Source organism: Pseudorca crassidens, chromosome 6, assembly GCF_039906515.1.
Source record: "Pseudorca crassidens isolate mPseCra1 chromosome 6, mPseCra1.hap1, whole genome shotgun sequence".
NCBI classification, from domain to species: Eukaryota; Metazoa; Chordata; class Mammalia; order Artiodactyla; family Delphinidae; genus Pseudorca; species Pseudorca crassidens.
Window position 1 is genome coordinate 28850795 of NC_090301.1, and position 22217 is coordinate 28873011.

Here is a 22217-nt window from a genome sequence, read left to right on the forward strand (position 1 = left end):
GGAGGATATGTTTCCAAGTTGGCTCACTCTCATAAATGGTGAGATTGTGAGGGTTGTTACCATGTGTATGTCTCCATAGGGCTTCCTGAGTGTACTAATGACATGGCATCTTGTTTCTCCCAGAGTGAATGGTCCAAGAGAGCAGGGCAGATGCAGCAATGTCTTTCATAACCTGGCCTCAGAAACCATGCATCATTTTCATAATATACTCTTGGAAATATACATCAGTCCTATCAAAAAGGGAGGGAGATACACAAGGGCATCAATACCATGAGGTGAACATCCCTGTGGGCTATGTGGGAGGCTGGCTACCAAAGGGCCAAATGATTTGTTTAGAATTTAGGAGCTGTAGGACTCAAGGAATAAAAGAGGGTGATCATGGATAGGAGTAGTGTATTAGTTTTCTAGGGCTACCATAACAAATTATCATAAACTGGTGATTTAAAACAACACAAATTTGTTCTCTCACCATTTTATAGTCCAAAGTCAAGGTGGTGCGGATTTCCCTCTAAAGGCTCTTGGAGAGAATCCTTGCTTGCCTCTTTCTTAGCTTCTGATGGGTACAACACTCCAATCTCTGTGTCCATTTTCACATGGTATTCTTCTCCCTGTGTGTCTCTGTATCTTTACATGGCCTCCTTATAAGGACACTAGCTACTGGATTTAGTTTCCACCCTAATCCAGCGTCACCTCATCTTAACTAATTACATCTGCAAAGACCCTATTTCCAAAGAAGGTGATTCACAGGTACCACGTGTTAAGACTTCAGTATATCTTTTAGAGGGACACAGTTCAACCCACAAGTGATCAGGAAAAGGGGTCATGAGGAAACAGAATTAGATTTTCATGTATGGTTAAGATTTGGATGGAGAAAGAATAACATTCTAGGTGGGGGAGGTGTGATTGCAAAAGAGGCCGAAAGAGGAAATGAGGAAGGTAAGATACTGTGAGTTTTATTCAGTAAAATCAAACACAAGTAGGTCAGTCTGAATGGAGAAGAGTTTTATGTAAGGGAAGTGGTGGAACTTTAATTTGAAAAATTAGGTTATGGATATATTGTGAAAGGTCTTACAAAACATTAAGAAGTTTGGACAATAATGAATCATTATAGATTTTCTTTTTTCTTTCTTTCCTTCTTTCCTCCCCCCACCTCCCTCCCTCCCTCCTCCCTCCTTCCCTCCCTCCCTTCCTTCCTTCCTTCCTTCCTTCCTTCCTTCCTTCCTTCCTGTCTGTTTCTTTTTCTCAGAAGCCTGTAACTGTATTTATTTCTTTTTATTATATTAATTGAGGAATAACTTACATATATAAAAGTGCACAAACCCCAACAAATTTTTACTTAACACACATATGCGCACATATACAACCATATAAATACCTCCTGGATTACACTATAGGACAATCCAGCTTTCCGGAAGGTACCCTTTGTGCATCTATCCAAGCAATACCCTACCCCAGAAGCAGCCACTATTATCATGTCTATCACCATAGAGTATTCTGCTCTTAAATTTCACATAAATGGAATCATACTGCATGTATTCTTTTATGACTAGTTCCTTTTTCTCATTGTTTCCTGTGAGATTTATCCCTGTTATGTGTAGCAGTAGTTGGTTCTTTTTATTGCTGTATACTAATCCATTACATGAGTATATCACATTTTATTTCTACTTTGTACTATTGATGAACACACTTAAAACTTTTTAATGTATGGCATGACTCAGTGAAAAGAACTGTTTGTGGCATGTGTTGTTCGATGGATGAATGAAAAAACTGCAGGTGGATTGAATGGGTAGAGGAAGATTTCTAAAACTTTAGGGTAGACCAGTAGCATGTGGCAAAAGCTTGTTAAAAATTCCATCCCCCTGATATATATACACTACCAAATGTAAAATAGATAGCTACTGGGAAGCAGCCACATAGCACAGGGAGATCAGCTCCGTGCTTTGTGACCACCTAGAGGGGTGGGATAGGGAAGGTGGGAGGGAGACGCAAGGGGGGGGGGATATAGGGATATATGTATACGTATAGCTGATTCACTTTGTTATACAGTAGAAACTAACACAACACTGTAAAGCAATTATACTCCAATAAAGATGTTAAAAAAAAATTCTGACCCTTGAGAGCAAAGCCCAGATATTCTGAGATACAAGTCTGGGGGCTAGGATTTTGCATTTTTAATAAGATCCCTTGGTAATTTTGGAGGTAATCTTTGGGCCACTCTTTGAGAAACACTGAGGAAGAGTTTGGAATTTAGGAGACAGGAATTGAACAGTCAAAAATTTTCTCACTGATGTGTCCTAATGATCACCTGAAGTAGGATGTTGGCCCTGGGAGTGAAAAGGAAGGGATGGTTGTGAGACGGGAAAGACAGAGGGACGCCTCTATAGGCATTGTTGGCAGACCGGCAGTGAGGAGGGAGGGAGAGAGAGAGAGAGATGAGTCTCAAACGACTCTGCGATGTCACGTCTGGATGACTGAAGAAAAGGGGACATCATTTACAGAGATAGGAAAATCATACTAAACAACTGATACTATGGAGGTGATAGGTTCAGGGCAGTCCAGTGGTTTGAGAAAATGATGTAGACGCATGACAGCATCTGGACGGTGACTGAGGAGGCTGTGTTGAGGGTCGCTATTACTTTCTGATCAGATCACTGCTATCTTATTGAGCTTAATGTCACTCAAGGTCCTAAACCCTCAGATATGAGAGGTCCTCAGACTTCTGATCTTCTCTCTGCTGCTAACCAAACCCACCCAGAAACGAGGCTAGGTATAACTTTGCTCAGTTTCCAGGTGGACCCATTGCCTCTTCTGATATTGTTAGAGATGGTTCTGAGTAGCCCTCTAGCTCAAAGATTGAAACACCTGTTCAAATGTAAGTAAAGTATATCTGGCTGTTCTTGGACAGCCTTGCTTTTGCCGTCAGTTATTTCTTAGAAGCACTGGTTGTGCGCATTCCTTCATATACAGGGTTGAGAGCCCCCTTCTACCAGTCTTTTCTTCTTCTCAAGGATATATGAAGCCAGTTCCATTAGTCTTCCTGCATAGAGCCAATTTCCCAAACCTTTAATCAATTTTCGTGCCTCTCACCTGGAAACGTGATTACATGCTTGACTAAGAGAAGCATTCATTTTCTCCATACTGCGTTGGGATTGCTGGAAATTGCTGGAAGAGTGTGATCTACAGGTTGTGTTCCCTAAAAAACGTGCATGCAAAATCACCCTTTGGGGGGTGAAATTGAATTGTACTTTCCTTTTTGCTCAAATTATAATCTCAGCAACGCTTTCACTTATTTCTCATTGACCTCTCTGAACTCTAACACTTTAGTTGTAAGTTCCTCTTTCTAAATTGTCAGCAGCTACAACAATTTTTCCCCTGCAAAACATGATAAAATACATATTAAATTTTCTCTTTATCATGATTTAACAATTGTCACTTCCTCAAAAGCTAGATTTATCTAATTGGAAATTTTTAAAGTCTCTTTAAGTTAAGGAATGGTAAAATACCAGAATGTCAAAAACTCTGTCAGGAGCTCGGGTAGCAGGTAGAGGCCACTAATTCAAAACAAAAGTATATTGAAAGTGATCCAACTTCTCCTTAGCTCAGAGAAGTGTATGCCCACCCCACATCTTGTGGAAGGCAGAATACCATCAATGCTCTTGGTAGAGCTGGGCATGGATTATACATGGAGATGGGAAGGGAGGGCACAGCAAGTAAGGCTGGCCTTCCCATTCAGAGAGTCACTTAAATTTGTGAATGTTCCAAGCAATCTATATGCATCCTTTATCCTGCTCCTTTGAGTATTTGAAGAAAGATAAGGGCAATTTTAGTTGGTAAAGTATTTGCAGCCCAGAGAGGTTAAATGATTAGCTGAAGATGACAATGTAAGTAAGTGATAGGGCTAGAAGAAGTAAAGATTACATATCTAGTGTGTTCTTGCCGGAAACCAGAGGGTTATGATCATGGTGAATGATGTCAGGCTTGATAAAGATGTTTCTCGTGGGGGCAGCATGGATACATACCCAGAGAGGCAGGAAAATCCTATCTTCCCTCATAGACATCAGCCTTTCTTGCCTCCACCTGGAGAAAGCAATCCATACCCATTTCCCAGGAAGGTAGGATAATTTACGCAGGATTTAAAGAGACAGCAGAGCCAGAGTCGGGAATGATGTTCGGTTCTCTCACCTGTTTGTGCTGATTGACGGGGTTTTGTCGATTGCCTCTTCTGGGTGTCCATGTTTATACTGATGCTTGCCCACCCCCCCCACCCCACCCCCCCAGTTTCAGCACTAGGCTTTGTTTCCCCATTTGTGAGCTTCCCTATCTTGCTTACAGAGGAGGTTCTGGACTCTGAAAAGAGCAGTAGCGTGGGTGAGAAAGGCAGAGCTCCATGTTCCCCAAATGGAGTCACGCCAGGATGCATTAGCTTTGGTATATTTCTTGAGGAAAGTTCAGACCAAATGAAAAGGCTCCGTTTCTTAATTCTGGCAGCAGAACTGTAATATTGCTTTTACAACATCCTCTCCAATCTGAATAATGCTCAGAGGCAGTCTGCAGAATGCACTCTTTCCCAACCAGGTTGTTTTCTCAAAAGCCAACACAATCTCTTCTAGGGAGCGAGGATGTCCACACACTTGGCAAGTAGTTCATCTAACTAGAACCACAGACGTACCCTCTGAGGAATTCCTGGCTCTACGTGACTGAGTTACAGCAAAGCTGAAAAAACACACACTCGGGGATATTTGGCTCAGAAAGGCCATGGGCTTTCCCCTTCTTTTAGGGTGAAAACGTCTTGTTTACCAGAATACTATGAGAAGATGAGGGCTTTTCTTGTGATTGAGAGTTCTTATTCCCTTAAGTCTCTGAAAAATGCAAAGTGTTCTGCTCCGCTGCCGAGAGCATGGAGAGCATAAGTCTGTGTAGCACTTGGGTCAGCTATGTTTGGAGGGGCACTTTCTTAGCTGTCTTCTTATTTTTACTTTTTAAGTAAGCTTTTCTGACTGTGTAAGCAGCCTACAGATGAATAAATAGAAGATGATCAGGACTCCAGAAGCCACCTCATTGCCCCTTCCTCGCACTGCCCTCCTCTCCCAAGGGTTACCACTATCCTTGACCTCCAACACCATAGATTATTTTTGCTTTTTAAAAAGCCATACAGAAATGAAACAGGACACTGTTCTCTGCATGTCTGTCTGCTTTTGCCCAGCATTATGGGTGTGACATTCATTCATGTTGAAACAATAGTAATAGCTCGTGCACTGTAATTTCTGCTTAGTATTCCATGGTATGTGTATAGCACAATTGATTTCTCTGTTCATGGACATTTGGGTGACTTTCACATTGGATTTTAGCTGTCTTTTGATGTGCCTCTGCCTGTGCACAGAGAGTGTACCTAGGGTGGCACATAAATGTCTGTGCCTATGTGTGACCTCATTCTCTGCAGAGATATAGCAGCCAGAGAGCATAGGTTCTGAGGCTCGGGCCTGATTTCAAATACTCAGATTTCAGATACACCCATCATTTCGTGAGTATACTTGAACTTTTCAAATCAGTTATGCCAGGTTTGTGTTTGGAGAAAGTGGTTTCTGCAGATGTAAGACATGTAAATATACTTCTTACAAAAGTCTGTTCCTTCTACATGGATATTTTGATGCTTTGTGATTTTCAACTATGCATTAAGTATGTGTATTTAGAAAAAGCTTAAACTGCATATAAAACCAATTCAAGTTATTTATATAGAATTTGAGCACAGCAAACTTTTACATGACTGATACAGAGAACATTTTTACCCAGATTAGACTTCTTGCCCATCTTAGATGGGTCATCTTGCTGAAGTATATTCTCTTTATTACACATTATTCATTTTATAAAACGAAGCTTTTGTTTACAAACGTGAAGTGAAATGTTTTTTGGAAAGAGCATGAGTAGGTATAAAATGTGTGGCTTTTGTTGTAAGTTTATCTAACATGAGATTTTTACTTTTCATATTTTCAGCCATTAGGGATGAAAAAGTGGTTCATCTTTCTTTTTAGTATATGTATGAACAAAATTATGAAGGTGGTTTTTACTAGATTATTGACTACCCTTCCTCAACCCTGCTTGACTTGTGAAAAATCCTCAATTATGTTAGCCAGTACCAATAAGTAGCTGTGATAAATTATCCTACATGCCAACTAGAGGACGAACATGGCTCTTCCTAGTATAAAATGAAGCGAGCAACAAAATTACCAAGAATACTTTCCCCCTAAAATTACAAGCACTTTTTAATGGATTCACATACGTGAACAAATATTTGGAGAATAGTTGTGTGTATTTGTTTTGAGTAAAACATATTTACAAGAGTCACCAATGAATTACTAACACAATAATCAATTTACTATGCAGCTCTAGTTGGGAAAATGGCTTGAAATTGTAAAGATGTCTTGTAAAGAATGATTTAATGATTTAACAGGAAGTATTATCCCCTTTAAACTCGAATTTATGGAAAACCCTTCTGTGGTGTCTTCACGTGCCTAGCATGGTAATTTAGTGAGGAAGGAAGCACCATTAGAGGAGAGACAGACCCCTCCACTCCAGGAGGGGAAGGTGGAGGGAAATCTCCCTGCTTTATCAGTGCTCTTCCCTACTTTTCTTCAAGGAGCCCTTCTTGAGGCTCTCTCACCAGCCTGTCCTCCCCTATCTATCTTCACCTCCTATGGGGTAACTGGAGATGTGGCCGGAGGAGTGCAGACATATGTGCACATAACTTCCATCTGGGCCCAGATGGAGTCGAGGGCAAAGGCCACGTATGAGTGTGTATTTTCATTTGTCTCAGCGACCAGCTCTTGTGATAAAAATTCAAGCAGAAAAATCCCGATGACTTCCATGTTCTTGGATTAGTCAAATAATTGGCCATATACAGCCCGAGTTCCCTCCACTTCTCACTATGACCTTGGACAGTCACTTAGCCGGCCTAAATCTGGAAATGTGGATGACCACAACTCCCTTTGTTGCCTTGTGAAGCTCAAGCAAAATAATATCATTGGAAAGCTCTTTACAAGAGTAAAAAGAGTAAAGCGTTATAATTTTTATTATACTTGAGTAAAAAAGTAGATTTTTTTTCCCAGCCTGAATTGTACCAGCTTTTCTGGCTCACTTCCTTCAGGGAGTCCTTAACTTAAAGGACTCCCTTCAGGTCCTTTAACTGGTTTGTGGAGTATGGATTTAGCCTGTTTGTATTCTGATATTTCGCATGTTTTTGGAATGGTAAAGATCGTGGTGTTCTATGGATTATACAGAGTTCTTATCCAGGCACAGTGGAAAAGCTTCATGTATTTTTAAATAAATGATAACAAAAAATTTACTATTTTAATGAGCCAACATATGGTCTTTAAGTGCCTGTTATGGACTCTGCTTTGTAAGATTTCTTTTTATTTTTTAGAAGCAACAAAAACATAAGAGAAAAGCTTCATGGTTTTGTTCCTATAAAGTGTAATAGGAATTTCACCTGGGCTCCAGCCAAAAGATGTAGTTAGGTAGAAATTAAGAGTAAAATAGCTAGTCTGTGTTTGATCTCATTCAAGTTCTTCCCTCTGGTTTCAAAAAGGTGTGTGAAGGTGTAAGGAGAAGGACTTTGTAAGATTCATCACAGTGTTTTCTCCTAAGATTCCCTTGTGAGCCTTGTGATTCCCATGTGATTCCAGCTGGTTCTCCGTAGAGGACCTGCCTAGCAATGATTCAAGGACTCGCACAAGCCTGGAAGGATCTCTGTGCAGCTGGAAGCACATGCTTTCAGCTTGGGGAGGAATGATTGAGGCCAGGAGGTGACTGTGGTTTGCGGGTCGCCCTCATGTCGAGTGGAGGGAGGGTGCCTCATACTGCTTACAAGGCTACATGGTGCTTCTTCCCAGGACAGGAGTGTGGCCAACTGCTTAACTATTCAGTTTGCTCGTTTTTAAAATGCAGCTGTAGTATTATCCATGCTGACAGTTGTTCTGAACATTCAGTGAGCTAATACTTATAAAGCAATTAGTGCAGTGTCTGGCTAAGGTTAGCTTTTTAGCTGTTATTGCAGGTCTCCCGTTTTCACCTGGATGGAGAGCTCTACCTTGAAATTTCAGCGTCCGTGCCAAGTGCCACCAGACTCTCTCCGGAAGCTGCAGAGGTCTGATCCCATTGGTGAGCTATGGGAGAGGGATACAGTACCCCCCGCAGATCTGCAACATTCCCACCTTTGTCTTATTTCTGCTCATCCAGATCCATCCTCCATCTCCATCAGCATATTCACTTTTTTGAGCAGATGGTAGTTCCCAAAAGGCACGTGTATAATCTTCTGTAGGAACCAGCAGTCCCAGTCTTTGAAGGGATGACTGGGAGCGTATTTTAAAAACAAGCAACAATTCCAATCATTAGAGCAAATAAATATTGGTTGGCCTGGACTGGGTTCTTTCTTGTACATGTGACAGGGAAAGGGGGGTGAAAGAAAAAAGTCAAACCCTTTGCTTTAGCCTCTTCTGTGTGGGGAACTAGGGATGCTTTCCCAAGTGAAAGGAGCAATGCTACTTGTCCTGGGTGAGACACAATATGACAGTAACATGCCCCCAAATTCATAAATGTTGGAGGGAGTTGACAGCTGGTATTTTAAGGGGAGATGATTTAGTGGCTAATTTTATTTAACTTGCTTCCTTTGCCAAGATCAGCTGCTTCTTTGCCCTGTGCCATTAAGTCCCAGAGGGTCCATAGGCAGCAATTTAGAAATCTATTCCCTTCCTGTGGCTAAGGTTCTCTCTACCACCATGGATTTTTCATAGAGAAAATAGAGAATCTAGAAACCATATAACCAGAGACATCTTTAATGTTTCATCAAAGGCTGTCCTATATGAGTATTTATTTATACTTAGCCCTGAGTGAAAGGCCCCAGGAGGCTACAGCCTGAGCAGATTTAGTTCAATATCTGCAAAGGAATTTAAATAAGCTTACCAATGAAGAAAACGTCCTACATGAAGACAAAAAGTGGGGCTTAATTCTGGTTGACCTTGGGACAAAGACAGGCTGGAAACCATTCAACGTCAATGGCACAGCTAAGCAGCATGTACACATGTCTTTGTGAGTGTGGCTATGTGTAAATTGGGCCAGGCATGGAGGGAAGGAAGCTGTAAACTTATGCAGTCTCCATGGCTGCATTAGACTATTAGGCTGAGAGGAGGAACTGATGTCTTATAAGGGCAGATTTTAAAAATCAACACTTCAAAAAATTTTGACAATCTGGTTTAAATAAAATCATAACAGATGAATATGAAAATGATATTGCTGGAGATTAACAGTTGTATAATGGATATCCTGCTGTACAACATTTATGAATAATGCATTATTATCTATTATCTTTAAATCTATCCAGAATTAACAGCTTTGCAGATTATTTCGTATCTACAATTTAAGGGATAAAATCAACACATATATGTTTTGATAATCAATGATTATCAATTCATTAAAAACAAACATCAAGCCAACTTCAGTGAAACACTTAGAGGTGTCCTGGTGCTGGTTTCTTTCCTAAACTGGAGCTACCATGCTGGGATGATGTCTTCATAATCTATTTCAATATTTGGAAAAAAAAAAGAAAAAGAAGAAGAAAGCAAAGACCTCCAGATCTAAGCAGAGAAAGAAAAAAAAAAATCTTCTCCAGGAGTTTCAGTCTAAAGAAACAGAACTTTTTATTGTCCTTGGGGTTTTGCTGCTGCATCTCCTTGGCACTGTGGGTTGAACAATGATTGGTTTTCTTTGATAAAAAGTTCTAGGGGAGAAGAACAGCTGAGTCAGAGAAGGCCACCAGGCCGTGTGACCCAGCAGTGTGGGTTTGGGCAGCTCTGGGAAGGAGCACAAAGGAGGCGCAGCCACTGCCTTTGCTTCCTGCTGTCCCCAGGGAAAGCAGCAGGCCTGGAAAAGGTGGCTATCTGCTCTACTCGCATTTGGAATAATCTCTATTTTTCCCCATTTCAACATGGATGACCAGGTAGAAAGGAGTTGAGCTTAGCTTACTGACAGCGTGAGAGTCAGGAGAGATTCCCCCACCCCCAAATCCTGTGCTATACCTCTTTGTCCTTGAGTTTGTCTTCTCAAGGTGACCATATACCCTAATTTCAGTGTTATTATGTTTTCTCTCTCCCTCCACCTTTCCTTCCCTCTTTCCTTCTCTGTAATGCTGAGCTTTTGACAAATACAACAAACAGACAACCCGTTTGCAGCCAAAATGCAGAGTTTATGTGCATGTTGATTGTTTCTGATGAATGGATTGAAACCTCAGCTTCTCTGTGCCCTTGAGCAAAGAGAGCTGAACAAGTGGTGTGTTTCCACATTACATATTGTCAAAATAACTAATTCCTCACTTGCAGGATATTGTCATATATTGGATTCTGGGGCTGTAGCTCAATTCACTCTCCTTCATAACCATTGCACACACTCTCCTGACCGTGTGTGTTACAGCTTTTTGTTTAGACCGATAGCTGGTTTCACAGGGGTTAGAGGCTTGTGTTTGAGAAATGTGTTTTGCATCGATTAAAATTTCTTAAAGGACACGCTTCAATTGAATGACAGGCTATTTTTAAATTATTTACAAGCCCGACATTTTACTCAAAGCAAATTGTCAACTAAATCTAGTTATCATTTAATCTGCTGGACCCGTTCCCCCTGAGCATACCAACCGCCAAAAAGATTATCCCCTCAAGTTATTGCTTTAGCGATTCAGTAGACACTTTTTGGCACCCCCCTCCTAGTACTAAGTGGTGATAGGAAGGCATTGGTGAACTTTGGGGAACATTTGTTTCCAGAATTTCCCCAGACACAATTTTTCAATTGCATTATTGAGGAAGGGCACGATGTGAAGGCTTTTTCTGGATTTAATTTCTACTATAATCATTCTACTGATACTATGGAAAAATTAGAGATTACTTTTCCACTTACCTTTGCTCCATGTTACTAATAATATAGGTTGACATTGTTTCCTTTGTAATCTTCTGTCATGTACGAATTGCTATTAAATATCATTAACACAGTTCCAGGCTCTTCTCCATCTCACTGCTTTTGCACTTTGATTCCCTCTGACTAGGACATTCTTCCCACTGAATTTTGCTTGGCTCTGTCCTTATTATCTTTCAGATCTTAGTTCAAGTATCAACTCCTCTGGGGGTCTTCCCAGGCCACCTTATCTAATGTTGCTTGCTTTCCGTAACACCATTCCAGTGGCCATCCATTACCATGCTACCTATTTAATGTCACTTATCTAAAATGTTTCTTTTTATTACCCTACATGATTACCGTTTGCTTCTCTCAATAGAAGGTAAGCTCCCTAAAAGCAAGGATCTCACTTTCTTGTTTATTACTGTTTCCCAGTGCCTATAACAGTGCCTGGGATATAGTAGGCGCTCAGTAAATGTTTGCCACACAAATGAACGGATAAGGGCATGATTTTAGTCAGGAGACCTAGCTACATTTCTGCCTGTACTTTTGGCTTTTTGCGTAACTCTGGACCAACCACTTTCCCTTTGGATCCATTGATTTTCTGCAAACCCATAAAACTATAGGTTTCAAGATCAAAGATATCTTAAAGATGACATAGTCATGAGGAAATGGAAGCCCAGAGAAGTTGAATCACCCAACCAGTAAGTAACAAACATGGGGTTTAAACCAGGTCTCCAGTTTCCTTAGAGCATTGATTTTCAACCAGGGCAGTTTAGCCCCTAGGTGACATCTGGCAATATCTGGAGACATTTTTGGATAACTTGGTAGGGATGGAGTGATGTATGTTACTAGCTTTTAGTGAATAGAGGTCAGTGATGCTGCTAAACATCTTACAAAGCACCGGATAATGTCCCACGACAAAGAATTATCCAGCCCAAAATGTCAATAGTGCCAAAGTTGAGAAACCCTGCTACATACAGCAATAATGAAACTTCTCCCTTCTGTTTGAGGATGAATGGGATAAGATCCATAGAGAGAAGGGTTTTTATAATTTTTTTAGTACAGAGTTATCAGTTGGCATTTTTCTGCAACTAAGTTTTAAAATTTTTCAAAATAAAAGTAGCCTTAGTATTTTTTGATTATAGAAATAGTGCATACTTATTGTAAAAGAATACAGTAAAACACAAAGGTATTAAGAAGAAAGAGAAAATTATTCATAATCCTACCACATGTAGATAAACATATAAGCATGTTGGTGTGTATTTTTCAAGACTTTTTTTCTATGCATGCGTACATACAGATACACACTTTTTGACCAAAATGGAATAAAGTGTTTAATATACACTATTTTGTAATTGGCTTTTTTCACTCGACAAGATTTTGTAGGCATCCTATACATCTATAAATATGAAGCTATATTGTTATTTCTCAAGATTTCATAATATTTTGCTGTATGGATAATCTAAAATGTGTTTTACCCATCTCTTATTGATGAGGATTTAGGGTTGTTTTTGATGTTTTAATATTATAGACAATCTTACAGTGAATATCCTTGTTCATTCATTCTTTGTTCATGCTCAATTACTTCCTTAGGTTAACCTAGTAGAGTGAGATTGCTGGGGCAAAGGAAATGTGACACATTTTGCCAAGTTGCCTGCCTGAAGGTTTGCCTGATTACTAATGGGAACCAAATAATTAGAAATCTTAGTATGCTGGAATTCTCTGTGCCACCTCACTTTCAAATGAGATGGAATTCACAAGGCAAAAAATTATATTAGGCTTATTTCTTATCCTTTATGCGTTAGTATAAAAAAATATGCATTCTCATCTACACTCATTTAAATTTAATTTGGGAAAAAATTATTTCAGAAAAGTGAAAGGAACATTCACTGAGTCCTACTATGTGCCATGCCACTATATACTAGGAACTTATTTTCTTCCAACAACCTACCTGTGTGTTAGGCAGTCTCTTCCGGCTTGCAGATGGGAATGGCGGGAATCAGATACTCCCACTCAAGAACACAAACCTTGTACCTGACAGAATCAGAATTTGAATGTAGTCCTTGCCTTTAAGAAATTTATAGTCTACTCTAGGGCAAAATGTGCCAGGGACACTTTCTATATCAATGCCATGTATGATGAGATTAATGTTCAAATTATGACCATGAGTATCTTAAGATTTTATACCTGTAAAGAAATAATCAACTGTAGTCAGGATATTGTACTTACCAAAGCAGGAAAGTAGATTGATATGTATTTGAAAAATACTTTCAGTAAATAATGCTGAAAATACAGAGATGTCCAATCCCTCCTTAGGAACCAAAAAAACGTATCATTTAGTTGAAGTTTGTATTTGATAAGTTCCTTATTTCAAAAGACCTCAGGATACTTACTAATCATTGACATACAAGATATACTGCTCAAGTCAATACCTACGTCATAAATATAATTTCTTTCAGAATGCTGAGAAGCCAAGAAGAAGGTCTTTGAGAGAATATTGGAAAGCTCTCTTGTCTAAACATTTTCTTATGTCCTTTTATCCCCTCTCATCAGAATTCTTGTCTTCTCCTCAAGGAGAAAAAATTGGGCAGGGGCCCGGCCAAGAGAGTGCAGACAGTTTCCGAGTGAGATTTGCAAAATGGGAGAAAACCCATCTGGGAAAAAAAATCTTTCCATTGGCCTTTGTGGCTTGAAACCCTGCTTTATCTCATGACTCTGCAATCTACTTCTGGGTAGTTCATTAGGGAAACTCTCAAAGATGTACCAGTGTATTAATTACCACACTGTTTTAAAATAGTGAACTATTAGTAACAGAGTAAATGATCATAACTAGGGGATAAATATAAACTATGACATACATACTATGGAATAATATGCAACAGTTAACAGAATCTGTTCTAGATATGAGTCTTTTGTTAAATACTGGGTTGGCAAAAAATTCGTTTGTTTGGGTTTTCTGCAAGATGTTATGGAAAAACCCAAACAATCTTTTTAGCTGACCCAATATATTTCTTGTAAGTATCTTTTGTGGCTCACCTTTTCACTCTCTTAATGGTGCCTTTTGATAAACAGAAATTTAAAGTACTTTAATTTATCACTTTATACTTAGAGCTTTTTATATCCTGTTTATGAAATCTTTTCACTTGGCATGGTCATTAAGATATTATTCTTTGTTTTCTTAAAAAAATTTATTGTTTTACTTTTCACAGTGAAATCTACAGTCTATCTAAAATTTATTTTTGATTATGATGTGAGGTAGGGGTTAAAATGTATATTTTTCCATATGAATATCCTTTTGACCCAACATGATTTACTGTAGAAACATTTTTCCCCACTTTTTATCACTTCCAGCTTTATTTCAAATCAAGTGATAGTATATGTGTGGAATTTCTGTTCTTTTCTATTGATCTATTTGTCTATCCTTATGCCAATACACATTGTCTTAATTAACTGAAGCTTTAAAATAGGCAAAAAACTTGAATGAAATCTTCATAAAAGTAGATATCCAAATGTCCAATAAACTTATTAAAAAGTGCTCACCCTTATTAATATTCAGGGAAAAGGTATATTAAAACCATAATGAGATACCACTACTTATCTGCCAGGATAGTTAGAATGAAAATAACAAGACTGACAAAAAAATACCAAATGTTGGGCTTCCCTGGTGGCGCAGTGGTTGGGAGTCCGCCTGCCGATGCAGGGGACGCGGGTTCGTGCCCTGGTCCGGCAGAATCCTGCGTGCCGCGGAGTGGCTGGGCCCGTGGGCCATGGCCTCTGGGCCTGCGCGTCTGGAGCCTGTGCTCCACAACGGGAGGGGCCGCAGCAGTGAGAGGCCCGCGTACCGCAAAAAAGAAAAACAAAAAACAAAAAAAACCCAAATGTTGACCAAGATGTGGAACAACTGGAACTCTCATATACTTCTGCATATACATTGGTGCAATCATTTTCAAAATGTGTTTGGCAGTATCTACCAAGCTGAATATATGTATATTTTATCATTTAGCAATTTCATTCCCAGACACGTACTCAATAGAAATGCTTACATACACATGCCAAAATACATATACATACATACATATGTATAAGAGAGTGGGTGGCAAATGTATTCATAATAGCACTCCCCACCCCCCAAACAAATGTCCATCAGTGGTAGAATGAGTAAATGATTTCTCTTATATTCAATCAATGAAAATGAACAAACTCTTGCTACCATACAAAACATGGATGGCTCTTACAAGGATAATATTGAAAGAAAGTAGACACAAGAGAACACACTCTGTAATTCCATTGACATAAAGTACACAAACAGGCAAAACTAATATAAGATGATACATTTAGGTTAGCGACTGGGGCCTAGAAACAGGGAGAGGACATAGGCAGGATTCTTTGGTGATAGTAATATTCTATTTCTTGATTTTGGTGCTGGTTACTGGGGGAATGTTCACCTTGCGAAAATTCTTTGAGCTATACACTAACGACTTGTGCCTTTCTCTTAGTGTATATTAATTTCAATAAATATTTATTTTTTAAAATGAATCAGATATTTATATACTGTTGAGTACAAATTACTGAAATATATGTGTGTGTGTATATATATATTTAGCACTTTTATATAGTACCCACAAAATAATACCTTATATTCTTTATGAACATATACATAAGTGCATATATATATATCTAGGGAGGGTATTAGATGTTCAGCATATGTTGTTTCTTTAGAATCAAAACGATTTTACTGGACTCTATTCTCACAATTCTGCTCGCATCAGTGTTGTGATCAAATTGGAGATGAGATCAGTGGGTATATCCAGGTTTCCTCAGAGAGGGACTCTTAGCAAAAGGAAACTCCTATTTTCCTAGCACTAAATGGAGTGGAAATTATAAGTTGACCAAAAATAGAAGGATCCTTGAGTACCAGTTGATCATGAATAATCTCAGGCATTGTACAAACTACTTGAACACTTGCTATCAACTTTAACCAAAAAAACAAAAAACAAAAAAAAAAACATTGAAGATCAAGTATTCAAAAAGGCATCTATAAAGAGAAGCAACCAAATTCTAAAAAAAAGTGGGTGCTCTTTTACAAACAACCAGAGGAAATTCAATCGTACCAATTTTTAGGTAGTTTGGGAGAATAAACATAGGGCCAACATATATATATATTTGAGAACGATAGAAAATGAAAATTTGCTATAAAAAAGGTGAAAGTCAGGACAGCCAATTGAGAAGAATTCTCTGTGCATCTGTCTCCAGCTTCAGGAGGGTAAACGAGAACAAATGCAATTTGACTCTTTAAATGGGGTTTTGGATGACAACAAAGCCAGGAGTCCTACTGAAGCTTCCTGTGGATTTGGCCCCTGGGAAGGCAGGTAAGGCCAGCGAGGGATCTCCCCATAGTTAGACAGCGTCTTCTCTTTTGGGGAGCTTTGGGGCCTGTGGGTCCTAGGAGTTCTAGGACGTATATGGCAGCAGAGGAAAAATGGGATCCAGGAGTATTAGGAGAAGCCCTTTTATGCTGGGGTGGAGGGAGGTCAGAAGGGACATTAGCTCATCTGTCATTTCTTTTGTTTGATTTTTGGAGGAGACTATAGCCAGTGATATTAATAAGTAATTAAAAATAAATCCCTCTATTAATATAAAGGCTAGATTGGCTCTTTAGCCTTGGATGGTAGAGACCTTGTATTAAATGTTTATACTGGAGAAAGGGCCATCTTGTGTTCTGGATGACAGACCTGCAGAGGGTAAAAATGCCTTAGAGTTCATGAGTTCTCAGCCCAAGCTGTCTCTTAGATTCACCCGAAGGACTTTTACAGCATTGAAACTGCATCTCAGGGGTAAGGGCCAGATATCTGTATCTTTTAAATGTCCCCAATGGATTCTGATGCCTGATGTGGGTTGGGAACCACGGATTTATGCGGTCCATTGATTTTCATCTCTCTAGGACTCTGTGGCCTGCCACAGAAGTTTCAACTGAGATGCCCCACTTGATTCTGCTTTATGGTTTCATCATTTGAAGAAAGGGTTCTATTTCTAAAGGCTAAAATATTTAGGACCACTGATGTAGGCTAATGAGCTTCTAGACGTTCCTCTCCCTTCACCTGAATTTGTCAGGTTGATCATTTGGCAGTAATCTCATGACGGGATTGAAATACGTAACAGCCATCTCAGGTTGGACTCTCCAGAAACAGAAACTGAGCTGGAGTTTCCAGAGCAATACGCTCACTGGGTTCAACACCTGTAGAGGGGAGGAACCGGGAGCAGATTGGGCAGAGGACGAAGCCCAACTGTGATGCAGGCCCAAAAGGCCTGGGCCAATTTCACCAGGAGTGTTGGAGTGAATAGTGCCCATTGGAGTCATGCTCAAGTGGGCAGCTGTCTCAGGCAAGGGTTGTGAGCTGTCGGGAAAGAGTGTGACCTCGGGGAGGAGGGTCTCTGCAGCTGAGGCAGACCCCAAAACAGCTGGCAGCTGGCACACGACTGCTGCCAGCTATCCCATCAAATCCTCCCTTGAAGGAGAATCTGGGCAGCACATCTGTGGCTCTACAGGACAGGTATGAAAATTTCAGGAGGTAGGGAATGCCTGTGGACTGATGATCTCTGATTCAAGAAGAGGAAGGTACTCACAAGGGCAGCACAAGCATCGTAAACCAGGCTCATGGCAATGGGACCTGGGAAAGGCTCCTGTAGGGACAAAGGTGATGTGAGTTGGAGAAGAAACAGCGCACCTCTCCTCTTCTTGGGACACCTCACATGGTAGACCTCCTTTCCATAGCTTCCTCTTGAGGATAAAAAGGAAATTTTAGGACTGGGGTGGGGTTAGATAACATTCCAGAGGATGTGGTTGGTAACCTCTATCTCTAGGATTAGACTAACTTTAGTATAAAGGAACTTTGATTGTTGCACATCAGATTCAGTCTGCATTTATCAATCCCCTCGCATAGGCTACCCTCTGTGTTAGGTATTTTTGTGCACAGTCCCACCCGCCCATATTCTCATCTTAATCAGGTTGTCATGAAAATTACCGTTGGAGTGACTGTCTTTTCCTTTTTCAACTTACCTACATGTTTATTTAAAAACTAAATGTAGAAGACAAGAGTTTTTCTGAAATGAAAACAATAGAATCCCTAGAATCTTGTTACTAACGTGCCGTATCTTGTTCTCATTCTGTTTAAAAGATATATTGTTATCAACACCTTAATTATAATTGTAAGATAAATCTTTATGAGCAGAAATGCCTTTAGCTATGTTTTAATTTTAAGAGATATAGCACAGCCCTTTCACAGTGGTTGAGTACCTTAGACTGAGAGCAGTGAACAAGATTGGTGGTTTATATCAACCTCAATGACCAACATAGATTAGAAAAGTAAACCTACACTGTTTTCTACTACAAACCACAACATATGTAGTTTCCCATAGTGAACATTTATAGTTTCAAAGCCATAACAGTTCTTAGAACTCTTAAAACAAACTTTTTAATATCACAAGAAATCTCTTTGCAGTAAGAAATAGGCTTAGGGAGAAACTTTAAGTACAGACAATGGATTGATGCAGCTTACATTATGGTAACTGGTATGTAAATATTCAATAATAATTTCCTTAACCATTTATCAAGATGTAATTTCTAACTGAAAGATTTGTCTACTCAAACTACCTGTGTTGACTGCCTCCCAAGCTTTCAAGTTTTCTCATTAATCTGCTCACTGAAGCTTGTAACTTCTGGCTTCAGTTATCATTTCTAGCCAGAGGTAGGTAAAAGAATATGGAGCCTATTAATTCCTGTTGCCACACTAACTAGATTTTAGGTTTTGAATAAGCTATCTGTTATGCACATTCTCATTAGGCACAAGCATAGACATTAGAACAGGCCCTGAGGCAGTGGCCTTAGGCAGGGGCAGATCCTACAAATGGCGTGTGAGTGGATGGACACCCCCAAACCCAACTGCCATCCTGTGTTTCTGATAAGCAGGGTAAAGACAGGGTCAGGACCAGAGCTGGACAGATGGTGGCAAATGTGAACGAGGGAGGGACTTGCCCAGAGCTATTTCAGGTGTCCCTGGGCCACCCCAGTCCTATGACCTCCAAATTACGTGCAGTATACAGTATGAAAGGGAGGCTCGTCATCAGGAGTGATATCTTTCGTTCATAAATGAAGGCTAGAGACGGCAGGCACATGGAGACATTATGACTTTCATGGGCCCCGTGCCCGCCTCTGTGAGGGTCTAAGCGAGCCGTGTGTAGAGGTGCTGTCCAGATGCAGTTTCAGAGTTCTGAGTTCCAAGTCTCAGTTCCACAAATTCAACATATCAGGAGCAGTGCCACCTCCTCTACTTGACAGTGAATCTAGCCACTTCAGCCTCTGTAGGAAAAACAGGTAAGAGGTACTCCTCAGGGACATAGGTGAAGCGTAGCATCTGGTGGAAGAGTCCTTCAACGTAATAGCTGTTTGAAAAGATTATTTCAGTAATTAAGGTGGGGGGAAAAGTGGGTAGGTTCTAGGGAGCTAACATTCTGTTGAACCTGCTACTCTGGGAACTGAAAGACCTCAGAGGGAGACACACAAAGAGGTTAGGAAGGGGTTGAGATTAATGCTCACCCACCATGTCACTTCATTATCAAAATCTCTTGAGGGGAAAACCTGCAAGTCCCCTGCTTCCATTTCACATCTTATCTCTAAAACAGTCTCCTTTTGGGGCTGGCCCTTTAACATCTGTTGCGACATGCCACTGAGTGTACAAAAAACAGCCTGAGAAGCCTCCTTCAGACCTTGAGGAATCTATTTAATTTGTGATGGTTTGCATTTTGTTTGTGGGAGGGATAAAAACACAACAAGCCCTAGAAAATAAATACTTCATTGCATATTATAATTTATTCCACCAAGAGGTTGGAAGTATGCCTCCAAATTGCCCTAGCACAATCTTTGAGGATCTGGTGGTTCATACTAGCAAATCTGAAGTCAGTGGAAAATTTCCACATGAGAGAATTATAGCATTGGATCCTTTAAAATGACAACACGTGCACATAGCCCCCCCCCCCCCCCGCCACCCCCCATCCTCACCCCCGGCATTTCTGAATGTCTGGAAATCCTGATCAGGAATTTGAAAAGCAGTCAGGATATATTGCATCAACTGTGTTCCAAAGTATTTATGCAGTGTATGTTTTAATACTAAAAAAACGATTTGGTTAGACTTAGCAGGCTCAGCCTCATTCTCTGAGAGGAGTTCTTAATTGCTGCCATAAAAAATGTCCTGATTTAAATCATAAGATAGTATACAGGGGGTTGATGGCTTGGATTCTTTTTGAAAGTTAGGTAAATAGTGTAGCATGTGGTTATAACCCGTTGCTGGTTTCTATAAAATAGCTAATGGGAAAGAACCAATCTTTCTTTTTTTGTTGTTTTGTTCTTTCTTCCTTTCTCTCTTTTGTCCCTTCTTCTTTTCTTTGTTGCTTAAACTATCATGAGTAAGATTAACAGTTTGCAAGAGCCACTCTCTTTAGATATTTTATCTATTCTTGTTCTCAGATGGCAACTGCAGACATCTCAGTTTGACCCCAAATGCCTTGAAATCTGAAAACAGATGGTGGGTAGAAAACTAGAAAGGTGCTGATTTTCAATGTCTGGTCTTGCTGTTCTGATCGTCTCAGGGCTACAGTACATGGTCCAATGCTTTCCCTTAACAGTTATCCTGGCTTGGAATTGCTCTCCCCACTTGGACCCATTTTCATCTAGATAGAGCCTTTTCTTCCTTCAGACCCATATTTTCCATTCTTATGGGAACCTAAATGCAGGCAAGGAGAGGTAGGAAATGGAGAGTTATAGGATGGACCCTGGGCTGGGCTTGGCAAAAAGTGTGACAGGTCGGGCTTCCCTGGTGGCGCAGTGGTTGAGAGTCCGCCTGCCGATGCAGGGGACGCGGGTTCGTGCCCCGGTCCGGGAAGATCCCACATGCCGCGGAGCGGCTGGGCCCGTGAGCCATGGCCGCTGAGCCTGCGCGTCTGGAGCCTGTGCTCCGCAACAGGAGAGGCCCCAACAGTGAGAGGCCCGCGTACCGCAAAAAAAAAAGGGTGACAGGTCAGTGGAGGCTGTAAAGGTGGGGAGACCATCAATCCTAATCACAGTTATGATTGTGGAGGTAGGAAAGGGACTTGTGGGACTGGAAGGATCCCAGTTCAAACTGGGCCAACCAATCAGTTAAAGGAGGGCCCTCAGCAGAAGATGCCATGTAGCAAGCCACTATTTATACCAGGGGTGCTTGGGAACATAATGGAAGTCTCCTCATTAAAACCCCACATCCGAACCACCAGCAAGTCCTATCGACTCTACTCCCCAAAGATATTTAAAATCTAATATTCTCGCCACCTCTGCCACTAACACCTGGTCGGAGTCACCACCTTCTCTTACTAATCATCAGGGAAATGCAAATCAAAACCACAATGAGATATCACCTCACACCTGTTAGAATGGACATTATCAAAAAGACAAGAAATAACAAGTATTGGCAAGGATGTGGAAAAAAGGAAACGCAGGGCACTGTTGATAGGAAAGTAAATTGGTGCAGCCACTATGGAAAACTCTATGAAGGGCTTCTCAAAAAAATAAAAATAGGACTACCATATGATCCAGCAGTTCCACTTCTGGGTATTTATCCAAAGAAAATAAAAACACTACTTTGAAAAGTTATATGCACCCCTATGTTCATTGCAGCATTATTTACAGTAACCAATATATGGAAGCAACCTAAATGTCCATCAACAGATGAATGGATAAAGACGATGTGATATAGATAGATAGATAGATAGATAGATAGGTATAGATATATATACAATGGAATATAACCATAAAAAAGAATGAAAGCTTGCCATTTGCAATGACATGGATGGAACTTGAGGGTAATATACTAAGTGCAATAAGTCATACAGAGAAAGACAAATACTGTATGATTTCATTTCTATGTGAAATCTAAAAAATAAAACAAATGAACAAATGAAACAAAACAAAACTCATTGATATAGAGAACAGGTTGGTGGTTGCCAAAGGGGAGGGGTGTTGGGAGAGTGGGTGAAATGAGTGAAGAGGATCAAGAGGTACAAACTTCCAGTTATAAAATAAATAAGTTGGGCTTCCCTGGTGGCGCAGTGGTTGAGAGTCCGCCTGCCGATGCAGAGGACACGGGTTTGTGCCCTGGTCCGGGAAGATCCCACATGCCGCGCAGCGGCTGGGCCCGTGAGCCATGGCCTCTGAGCCTGCACGTCCGGAGCCTGTGCTCCGCAACGGGAGAGGCCACAAC

The 22217-nt window shown here is 40.4% G+C and overlaps 1 protein-coding gene across 1 annotated transcript in view; it reads left to right on the forward strand.

Annotated features, from left to right (window-relative positions):
* Positions 1–22217, forward strand: part of LOC137225992 (transcription initiation factor TFIID subunit 4-like) — a 289701-nt gene that overhangs the window by 200221 nt on the left and 67263 nt on the right. The window lies entirely within an intron of this gene.